The following is a 12,880-nucleotide window of genomic DNA, read 5'->3' as shown; positions in this document are numbered from 1 at the left end:
ATTCTGACATTTTATTTTTATATAGGGATAGTTTATAGAATTTTTTTTTCTGTAAGCTTATAGAATTTTTAAGTTTTGTGTCCCTTATATTTGCTGATGATTCCTTGAAATTTTTTTCTAGAGTGATTTTTAAAAGTTGGGATTTGGGGGCTGGAGAGATATTACAACAGATATAACACTTGTTTTTCATGCTAATGATCCTATCAGCACCAATATGGTCCCCTGAGCACAGACTGGAATAAGCCGTAAGTGCCCCCCAAACAGAAAAACAACAAATAGAGAAGGTATGAAAGTATAAAAATCATAGCTTGGGGAACAGAAATTCAGTTTTTGAAACCTTAATTTAGCAAATGAGCATTAATTTTCACACCCACATTCCAAACTTTCTGTATTATATTTTTCCTTTATAACTGTAATCATCTAGGTGACTAGATATCAAACTGGCTTATTTTTACACGACTGTGTAACATTTAGAATTACCAATTAAGAAGAAATATTTTCTTTAAATAGGCCCAAGCTAGTAGTTAATTGGTTCCAGGTTTTGATTTTGGTTGTATGTTTTTCGTACAAGAATGCTAGCAGGTCATCTTTATTAGTGTTGGAAAACTAAGGGTGATTTTTTATAGTTCATATTAAGTACAATTGGAGTCCACTAGTAGGTCACTTTTAGAATTTAACAGACTGTATTAACTGTGATAAGAAACAATAAAAAATATTCTAGTCAAAACAACACAGACAAATACATTACTCAATATTTAATTGAGCTATATATAAATCTTTATTAATAATAGATCCCAGAAATATAATAAGCAAAATTCCACGGAACTACAAGAAATCAGCTCTGTAAAGATAGTTATGGATTTAAATATCCAACTCCATATAATTGATAGAATATACAAACAGAAAAATGCATACACAGAAAATTAAAAGTCACTCAAAAAACAACTAGATCTAACAGATACACACACAAATCACCTTAATCATAAACAGGCTACTCATACATTCTTCTCAAGTGCCCATGATAGTTTTCAGTTTACTCTAAAAAGTACATCACTTGAGCATCTAGATTTAATGTGCTTATATCATGAATATTAGCTTTTCTAAGCACAGTGGAATTAAGTTAACAGACAACACCAAGGGAATGAAGTTATCAGACAACACCAAGAATGAAAAATTATAAATCTGTGGAAGCTCAAAAGCACATAATGGATCAAAGTAATGGATCAAAGAATGAATGACTAAGGAACTTAGAAATCAATTTATAAAACACAATGCAATATAATATGTATGTAAGATACAGCAAAAGAAATGCCAAATAGGGCAATAATATATATAATATTTATTTTTTAATATTATATACATATAATATTTATAGTATAAATGCATGCAGTAAAATATTAAATCTCAAGTAATACCTAATATTCCAAATAAGAAAGTAGAAAAATAGGAACATGGAGGACCAAATTCAGCAGAATAAAACAAAATTATTGGAACAGAGATAAAGAAATAAATAGTAAAAATAATAAAGGGAAACACCATAAAATTGGTTTTTCAAATAGTTCAACATAAAAACTGTCTAAATATTAGAATATGTTAAGATTTAATCTACCCTTTAATATAAAACTATTCTGAACACCAATCTTTCTCAATCATTAGAAAAAGAGAATTAAATATTATTATTTTGTTTGGGGACTATACTTCACAGTTCTCTGAGGTTACACCTAGTTCTGTGCTCAAAACTCACTCCAGGCAGGATTGGGGATTTTATGGAATGCCAAGGATTGAATCCTAACAGCCACATACAAAGCAAATGACTACCCACTGTGGTAATTTTACAGCCCCAGTTTAGCATTTTTAAAGGTATATTATTCCAATACATATGATAAGATCATAACACTAATGACAAATATCCTCCATGAATATTGTTAAAAAAGCTTTTGATATTACCAGCGAACTAAAGTCAACAGTATATTTAAAGTATTATATAACTCAACAAGTTGTAATATAGTCTTCATATGCAAGGAGGTTCAGAATATCAAAATCAATAAATAGAATATTTTATATTAAATAATGAAGTGACAACACAAGATGTTTATCAGGACTCTATATTTTGTATTAAACAAATTTCATTGCATTCATGTAGCATATGTAATATTTAAAAACTCTTCAGATTTGAAACTTAGTCTTCAAACAACATAAAAAAGTCTTTCCTTTTAAATTTTGTATGTTTTACCTGTACTTTTTACTCTTGAAATAAAGTATAAAATATAAATACATTTTTTAAATAGATAAATTATCTTCTCAAGGCCTATGTATTTTTAAAAGGCAGTCACAGTGATTGATTACTTCAAGAGGTAACTATTGATTTTGTTCAGTGTTATTTCTGCATTATTAAGGAATGTTGAGCAAAAACACTTATCTTTGCAGGAAGTTAAGAAGTCTTCTAAATAACTCATATTTAGAATAAGACTCAGTTCTCTATTTCTGTTGTAAACAAAACTAAAAGAGGCTACAAAATCTTTGTTGGTATGGTAAGGATGAAAACTTGATTTAATAATTTATTTTTTTATTTTTTCTTCTATGGAAAATATGAAACATAGCAAAATCACCATTATTTCTAATGATGGGAGCAAATTTTTGAAATTTAGTGTGTCTATTACTATTACAAAAGGTATAAAAAAATCTTGATGACTTAACCTGCTTTTAGGTTATTTTCTTGAACCTAACTAAACTCAAAAAAGCCTAACCTGATATATTTAGAATGTGATGCTCTAATTTGTTCGCATAATTATTAATAAGCTTCTTACATTAATGTGAACAAATCATATCATATTTAACTTTAAAAAGCATATAAATCAAGGTAAATTACAAAATTACCAAGTTATTTCTGATTGAGTTTCAGGCACACAATGTTGGAATACCAATTTTTTTACCATTATGCACTTCCCTCTAACAATATCCTCAGTTTCCTTCTAGTCCTGCAGCCAGACTCTATGGCAGGTACTTTTTCCTTCTAACTTCTGTAGCTTGCAATATTTTTACTGAAAAGATTTCATGCATATTAATTTACTTTCTTTCTGTATCCAGCTCTACTCCAAAGTGAGAGACCCCTTTAGTAGTAGTCCCTTCCCTGGCCAAACACCACTCCCCATACTATAGCAAGCTTCCTATTAAGGACCAGTTCTCCTGCCCTTTTTTCCAATTATTTTTGATCATTATTCTCTTACTATTCTCTTTTGTCTTTTCCTTCTGACTCATTTCACTCAGCATGATACTCTCCAGATCAACCCATGAAAAGGCACATTCCATGACTTCCTCTTTTCTTTTTTCTTCTTTTTTCTTTTTTTCCTTTCGTTCTTTTTTGCTTTATGGGCCACATCTGGTGATGCCCAGGGGTTACTCTTGACTTTGTGCTCAGAAATCTCTCCTAGCTTGGAATCCATATGGGACGCCAGAGGATCGAACCGTGATTCATCATAGGTTAATGTGTGCAAGGCAAAAGCCCTACCACTTGTGCCATGGCACGGGCCTTACTTCCTCTTTTCTAATGCTGTGTAGCATTAACATATTTATTATAATAATTTTATGATATAACTAACTTAAAACTCTGTATTAAAATTTAGATGAGGGGGTCAAAGAGATAGCAAAGCAGTAGGGAGTTTGACTTGCATAAGGCTGAACTGGGAGGGACCTGGTTCGATTCCTGGCATCCCATATGGTCAACCTGCCAGGGGCAATTTCTGAGTGCAAAGCCAAGAATAACCCATGAGCACAACTGGATGTGGCCCAAATACCATTCAGTCAATCAATTTTAAAAAAGTTAGAAGATACTTTTAGATTCAAATTTTTCCCCAGGATAAAACAACTGTTTAATTATTAGTAAACTGAATTTTTTTAGAAGATAACTGTCCACACTTTTACATGAATTTATTCAAGATTGCAAACATGATTTAATGAGTACTTCATGGAAACATTTGAAAGTAACATTTTCTTTACTCCTTCTTTATAGTAAATTAAATTCCAATTTTACTCCTTGAAAAAATATCACTAAAAATTGACACACATGGATCAAAGTCAAACGACTGAATGACAGAATGACTAAATCGGAACTGCATTTTTATAAAAGAAAAATTATGTTGATTTAAAGTTGACTTAATTAAAACAAAGTTAACTAAAATGAAAGTGCTCAGAAGATCAACATAATAGATATTTTAGCATAAAAATTAACATTAAAAGAGGCATTTATTTGAGAAAACACAATATAGAATCTTAGGCTTAGTAGAAAACCAATTCTTGAGATGTTTAGCTCTGTACCTTCACACCTACTTTTTGTAAATAGAGATCACATTAGCAGTCTCATTTCCTGAAGGGTAGAAGGTCAAATACACACTGAGATTTCCTGGTTTGGTTCTGAGAAGTAAATGCTGCAACTATGTTTTACTTCCTACTCATTGTGGGGTTTGGGGAAATACAAGGACTATAGCCATGGATGCTGGGTGATGCTGTGTGCTCAACAAATTTCCTTGAATATGTTTTTAGTAGGCAAATTGATGAAAAACCAATAAATTGGAGGACAAAAAAAATTAAATACATAAAGACATTAATTTTACCTGCTATCATATGGAATTGATGGCCAATATAATACCAGTATTGAATGTAAAAACTACGTGTCTCTATTTCTATTTGTTGAGAAAATTAAGGAACTCTGCTTATATTGGATATTCATTAATTGTAAGGCGTGTTAAAAATTTGCATTTGAGCAACAATTTTCATCATTCTTTGTGTTTTTTATTTTTGGCCACACCCAGTGACATTCAGGGGCTACTCCTGGCTATGAGCTCAGAAATTGCTCCTCCCTCTAGGGACCATATAGGATGCCAGGGGAATCTAAGGTATTATAAATTTGCATTTGAGCAACAATTTTTTATCATTCTTATACTACTTTACAGAGAAGATAAGAAGATAGTTTTGAACTTAGTTGATTGTAAATACATTAAAATGAGCTTTAGTCAAAGAAAAACATTTTCTTATTTATGTAGAGAATGAACTTTAGGATGAAAAATTGACTTTTAGATTGAGTTACTTTTATTCACAATATCCTTATGCTATTCAACTCATAATTCAAGCTGGTAAGAAAATATATTGATTATTCTTTGTTATTGGACTTAAATTAAATTTTTCTCTCTGCTTTAAGAAGAAATTAGTTTTGTGGTTACAAATTACATGTTTTGGGTCCGTAACAATAACACAGCAGTGGGGCATTTGCCTTGCAGGCTGCTGACCAAGACTGGCCCAAGTTTGATCCCCAGAGTCCCATATGGTCCTCTGAGCCAAGAGTGATTTCTGAACACATAGCTAGGCCCCTGATTGTCACCAAGTGTGTCTCCGCCAAAACAACAGCAAAAAACAAAGCAGAACAAAAAAAAAAACAAAAAACATAAACAAACCCCAAAAAAAACAAAGTAAATTGCATGTTTTTCTGCTAAGCAATGTTCTCCTGATTGAACTATTCAGACAGGAACCTGGACTTGTATTCCTGTGATTCACAAGGGTGGGCGAGAAAGTAATTATTCTGAGAAGAATCATGATCCTTCATTCAAGTAGATTTCTGGATATAACAGAATGAATTTTCCTGGCAGTTTGTTGAATTACAAAGATGGGATTTCACGAAGTACCTGGATGTAAACACTTCCTACAAAGGGCAGCAATAAAAATAAAAAATATACTGTTGATGCTAAATAAATTTAGGATATTTGGGTGCAGTGGAGTAGTAGAGTAGGGCACAACCAGCTCTAGCATTGCCCACACCTTATTCTTGGAACTATGCAGAATTCTGTTTGCAGTGTCAGGAATTGTACTGTGGTTAGTCATAGGCAGAATGAATAACTTAGCTCCATTACTCTCTCTGGATTTAATTTAGAATTTTTTTTTAGAAAAGCAAAAGAAAGAGAATCAATGATCAAAGGATCCCCCTTAGTGAAATATTTTGTTCACTCCCAAGCAGGTGGTTCTATTTGAAGTACAGATCTGGAACCAAGAAGTTGCAACTCAAGAATTCCAGAGATGACTTTGTTTCTTTGTTTTTTTCTCCAGCAGATACCAAAGTTGAATGCTGACTGCTATAGTTTGTATAAAATATGGACATGCAAATACTTAGAGACTTATATGTTTTTACATTCCTTCATATGGATGTTTGCAGAGTATCCAAACAGAGATGTGATGCTATAATATCTGATTTCATAAAGCTTTACAATGCCATCAAGTATTCTATGGTTTTCTTGGGAAGACCTTAAAATAATCTATTTCTAGAATTCATATTTATACTTAGGTTTTGTGATTTTTTTTTTAGAAACATCTGAAATCTAACTGCAAATCTGCTTTATTCTCTTCACTTATATTGTTAAAGTTCAGAGGAAAGAGACACTTTATTGAAGGTTATTTTTCTTGCTAAGAATCAATTCCTTTGTTTCCACTATACCTAAGATATCATTCTGGGTATATAAGAAAATAAAAAGTTCAAGGAGTATTATATATTGAATATCTTGTATGAGCATCCTACACTGGTTTTATCTTTTAGGAAATCTAACGTGTGAGTGGGACTATTCCTAATATTTTATGTCATTAAAATATCTAAAAATCATGGTTGACACATACCTTGCAATAATTTAGAAACTACATACCCTTGAGTTTTTGAATTGTCATGCAATTTGCCTTCACTTGACTGGACCCTGTGAGCCTCCCAGAGCAGATGTTTAAAAATAACCCTTAGAGGGTACAGACTCACAGGTACATCTTTGTCAATGCCAAACAGCCAGGCTGAGCAAAGAGACATATTAAGCAAATTCAGTCTTTTCTAGGACAAGGAGAAACCTGCATAATATTTGACAGCTCTCATCTTGAACAGAGAGAGGCCAGAACAGCTGCTCTGGCGACAAGCCGTTCTTTCTCTGATTCCAAGGAAAACACATTTCATTCTGCCTGTCCTTTCCTCCTCTCCTCCCTGTCCCAGCCCTTTGCTGACTTGCAATTGCAACTACCTTGAGAGCTTTTTTTTTTTTTTTTTTTTTTGAACAGGCACTGTTTCATTTTCTACAAACGTGCGGTGGTCTTAGAAGCGAATTGTGAATATCTAAAATGCATACTACACAAGATAAAAGATGCACAGGGACCCCTGGGATTTAATAAATGAAATGCCCCTGTGTCCCTGACACATTGGAGGGTGAGCGATTGACAGCTTGAACTGCCTCGTTATGCCTAAATCAGATGCATAGGCAAGCTCTCTGGTTTACTAGAGAGGTATGCTCTGGGAAAGGCTTTTGGTAAATAGAAAATTAATCGGGTAGCAACGAATGGAGCTGATTTAAAAAAAATTGTAGGAAGATGGGAGGTCTGTGACCAATTGCCCCTAAATTCTTATATAAAGAGTTCCTTTCAGTTTTAGGGTGTGGTCATTTGTTTTGTAAGGTGGGGTTGGTTCACTGTGTTTATGTTTTAATTGCAATGATTCTTGTTAGCCGGACAGAGTAAAATAATAAACAATTTCTTTCATAGATGAAAAAATGAAAAACTAAGTGATCTACCACTGCTGTACGTAAACTCTCAAGCTGGCTTTCTGTTTATGGCTGAATTAGCAGAGGAGGCTGCTGAAACTGAGCAGAAACCACAAAACAACATTAAATTTTGCTGACCTGCCTTGGTGAATAAAATAATTCTAACCTAGCTAACATTGTCAGTGGACTCATGTCTGTATGTACTTGTGATGCAAAATATGAGTCTGTAACATAGTATGAGAATCCAAAATTTACAAAAATTGGAAACTACACAATAAAAATATGTCCAAAAATATATGGAAAATATTGTATTTTTTAAACTTTCAGGGTTTTCATGAATTGCAACTCAAAGGTTGTCTAAACCAAAATTAGAATTATCCTTTATTTTACATACCTTGATAAAAGTTAGAAAATTATTTCTAGGTATAAAAATAATTACATTAAAAAATTAAAGTATAAGTGTTTTCTGTTGGAAAACTCAAGGGTTTGGTGAGCTTTAAGCAAGGAGCTTTTAAAGTAACCAATACTAGATTATTTTTAAGACAGCAAATGTTTCTCTTTCTTTGGTAAGTATTTATTTATATATTTTTGTAAGGTTCAAATTTCTTTCCATCACATTAAATATTCATTTATGTTAGTATGACAGTATTAGGTTAGACTTGAAGCAAAATAAGATTTTTTTTGTTGCATAAAGAGGCATTTAATATGTACAAATTACACAGTAGAAAATAGTAACTTCAATGTTTTCAATTATCTTTTTAAAAATTCAGAATGAATATGTTGGGGATTTAGGCACTCAATTTTTACAAATTGCATCTGGTAGTGATTAAGATGTGAAGGGGGAAAGGGTTTTTCTTAGCTGATGTAAACTTAAGAATGATATTCTGAGCGTGGAGTCTGCTGTAACCACAATTGGGGGCAATACCTGAGGGATTTTATTTTATTTTTCTGGGTCATTTGTAATTCTTTTGTGAATATATTAATTTGCTTCACATCAGTTCTATGAATGGCATATTTCTAGCTTCCCTGGGATGATGCTTCTGTGGCCAATCTCCTTTAAATTGTTTATATAACTCAAGAATCTATCTCACTATGTGAACGATTTAAGAAGTGAGTTACTTACACCAGAGAAGACCTCAAAAGTTTTCATTTGATTCCATACTTGGTGACCAGTATTGACCTTAACATTTGAATATTTGGAGAGGATACAACTCTGCTAAAACATGAAAAATCTTATTTGAATGTGAATTGCCATGTTGAAACTTGCCATAATATAGGCAAGTACTATTCCTAACTATCTATTTCTCTCCAACTTCTCCAATTTCTTTTAACTCAATCAAACTGTATTACCATATCTTAGCTCAGAGTTAAAAAATAGCTTATTCTGTGCAAATTTTTAGTTGTATTTTATTATAGTTTAGGTATATTTCTATTATAATTATATTTTATTATAGTTTATATATTTTATTATTATTTAGTTAAATAGTTATATTTTATTAATGTTTATAGTGTTGACATTTATGGGGTTGTAGTTTTTTTGTATCTCACAACCACTGAAGTGCTTTGTTGTTCTTGTATCACATGTGGTACATCTCCTTTTTGCCCACTGATTGATAATCTGAGTTTTATAATCCAAGGCCAAGGATCTGTCATTACTTTATATTGTGTACTCTCCTTGTACTTTCCTTGTTTTGTTTTTCTAGATACCACAGATGAGTGAGATCATTCAGTATATGTCCTTTTCTCCCTTGGACTTGTATATAGTAGCTACCCACCAGTTCCCTAACATACAAGGTTAATTATATCTTACAGCTGATAGTATTCCATTGTGTTTATATATCACAACTTATTTATCCATCTATTTTTCATTGAAATCTGGGTTATTTCCATATCCTGGCTATTACACAAAGCTTCTAAATAGAGATAGGGATGCCTATATATTTCTAAATTAATACATTTTTGGGGGGATCACACCCAGCAGTGCTCAGGGATTACCCCTGGCTCTATGTTCAGAAATCGCTCCTGGCAGGCTCAGGGGACCATATGGGATGCCGGGATTCGAACCACCGACTTTCTGCCTTACCTCCATGCCATCTCTCTGGCCCTTAAATTAATACTTTTGTGTTTTGTCATTACTAAGTATCATCACCAAGAATGACGATTCTTAGATAGGTAAGAATGGGCATTCCATTTGACCAAGCAAGTTCATTTCTTGATAGTTTCTATCAACATTTTTCTAATGCTGAATTTTTTTAAGAATAGTGTCAACAATAAGACAAAGAAAGAGCATGAGAACACATTTTCTTTTTTTGTTTGTTTTGTTTTTATTTTTTGGTCACACCCAGTGGAGCTCAGAAATCACTTCAGACTTTGGGGACTATATTGAATGCTAGGGTCCTCACAGTACAAGGCAAATGCCCTCCATAATGTGCTATTGCTCTGGATTCTACCATACATTTTCTATAATAAATCTTCTGATTCCTGCAGAACTCTTTATTGGTTTATCTAAATATTATCTACCTTTTTCTTCAAATATTACCTTACCATAGTAATGCTCATCACTGTTACACTAACTACTCCTGTTGTAGTTAGAATCAATGTTTTTCACTAATTTCTACTTAAAAGTTAGCTGAGAGTCAGTGACCAAAGTGAGAAAGAAAACTACAAACCTCAACATCTCTAAATCACCATGTGGCTACAGAAGTGAAAACAGTCAAAACCCCAAATAGCTTGAAGCAAAGACTTGCAAACTTATTCTCTGCAAGAGCCAGGAGGAAAAATTCAAGAATATGTCCTGGCAAATTATATGGGCTATCTAGCTGGTTTCTGGGGGGAAAAAAGTAGGAAATTTCCAGAAAAATAAAAAAGTTTGGTGCCAGCTGGGCAGACTCCAGAATTGGCAGACCAAGTATCAGTAATCTGGTTTCTAGGTAGTAACTATTATTATGCTTTCTTAAAGCACTTGATTTCCAGATAGTACATGAAACATTGTGATCCAGAGATAATGAAATTAGTGACTAGCAGTATATGTTCACATTTTCCCTCATTTATCATGTGATCTTAGATTTTCTGTGATTGTGATTTGGGACATTATTGAACAGGTCAGTGATTTCCAAGTTTTAGGTTTTGATGTGCCCTCTTCACATTGATGCTTTGTTGAAAACCATAGAGGAATGTGTTCTGGCAAAAAAAAAAATGAACAACATACATATTTTAGTATATTGTAATTTTGAGGGGGAAGGTACAAAATATTACTGAACTGTAAATGATAATAGTTCTTTATTTCAACATTTTTCCATAAAGTACTACAGAGATAATACAGCAGGTTGGATGCTTCCTTGCAATCATCTGACATTGGTTTGATTCCTAGTACCTTATAATCTCTCCTGAGTTGTGACAGGAATGATCTATGAGTGCAGAGTCAGGAGTAAAACTTGAACACTGCCAGATGTGGCTCAATACACCAACCCCACCCAAAAATATAGTTTCCTAAGAGAAAGTATAAAAACTGCTGTTCATGAGGAAAAAACACATACAGTTAAATATTCTCATTTTCATAACAAGAGAGTCTTTGAGCATTTAAACTAACAGGCAAATTTTAAGGAGAGGGGTTCAAGCAATTAGCATCAAAATATTTAAAATAATTTTAATAAATCTATATATTTCATATGGTCAAGTTTCCTTTCATTGATACATACAGAAACTTAAAAATATATCTCTTAATTAGTCACCTTATTTGCTTTGCATTAAGGAAATTAATTAGGTGATTAATTAAAATAAAATGTTTCATTATAAGGAAATTATAATATCAGAAGTCACATGTTAACTATTTATTAACTACACATTGTAGAAGCTCTATTTTACAGAACAAAATATTGTTATTTGTTAATATTTATTTAGTTAGTTAGACATAGTATTCACTTTAAAATTTTTACTGTAGGGGCAGGAGATTGTCTTTGTACCTAATGAGTTAAGAACTGGGTGTGATGAGGGTTAAATAGGGGGTATAACTTATCAGAATTGGGGGGATTGAGAGAATAGAAGGAGTTCTGAAGGTGGGGGAGGGATAATATATAAGAGGGGCTATATACAATGTAGACATGGATTATTTCCAGTATAGGTTGAGCAGAAAAAGAGGAGTCCATTCTATACAAACTCATGCCCACGTATAGACAGACAAGAGATATATTAATAAGTTGTTGTTGGAGGCCTGATAATCACAGGATGGGGCTGCAACAGCCCCTCCTCTTCATTTTTTCCCCCTTCCTTTTGGTGTTGTTGTTTTGGTGCTTTTTTTTTTTTAGTTGTTGTTGTGTTTTTTTGCTGTTACTTGTTTTATTATTTTCTTTTTCTTCTTTTAAATATAAACTTATAGCTTCTAGACAGGCTTTTCCCAGCTTTTTTCTTTCCAACAGAAACATAGAACTTAAATCATCTTGTACTGCCTCAAAAATTGAGGGGGAAAATGTGGACGGTATATGGAGCAATCACATGAACATTGAATGGATAAAAATTGATCAAACCTAAACACCAAAACCAAAGTCAACGACAACAGAATTAAGATGACCCAATCTACAACAAGCTATACACAAAAGGGACTTGTTTCATTAGCAGTCGAGGGGACAGGGGGATGGTTTGTGATTCATGCTGGGAACAGGTAGGAAGGAGGACAACACTGGTAGTGGGAATGGTCCTAATTCACTGTCACTATGTACCTTAAATATAACTGTGAAAGACTTGTAATACACATTGGTCACAATAAAAAATATTTAAAAATTTTTCACTGTGAAAGAAAACTGACATCGTAAATACTATAAATTTGTTTGTATATATATATTCTTACTATATTTTATTCTATGGATAATAAAATTACATACTATTTTAATATCACATAGTACTCAATTTAAATTTTAAGTAACATTAATATGCTCTTAAAGCTACTTAAGAATTTAGTGATAGAAATATTAGGTAGGGGGGCAGGCATGGTGGTGCTAGAGGTAAGGTATCTGCCTTGCCAGAGCTAGCCTAGAGTGAACTGTGGTTGAATTCCCAGGCGTCCCATATGGTCCCCCAAGCCAGGAGAAACTTCTGAGCACATAGCCAGGAGTAACCTTGAGCGTTACCGGGTGTGGCCCAAAAACCAAAAAAAAAAAAAAAAAAATAGAAAAAAAAATATTATGTAAAAGAAATGAAACCTTTAAACATCTTATTTTGAACACTATATTTTCATAGATACTTCCTGAAATTTCTTAACTATGAAAAAAGCTATAATTTTCAATATCTCCTTAAATTATGAATAGATATTTCTGTAAGAGAACATAAATGCACAT

This window comes from Suncus etruscus, chromosome 12, assembly GCF_024139225.1.
Source record: "Suncus etruscus isolate mSunEtr1 chromosome 12, mSunEtr1.pri.cur, whole genome shotgun sequence".
Taxonomy (NCBI): Eukaryota; Metazoa; Chordata; class Mammalia; order Eulipotyphla; family Soricidae; genus Suncus; species Suncus etruscus.
Note: the sequence above shows the minus strand (reverse complement) of the source record.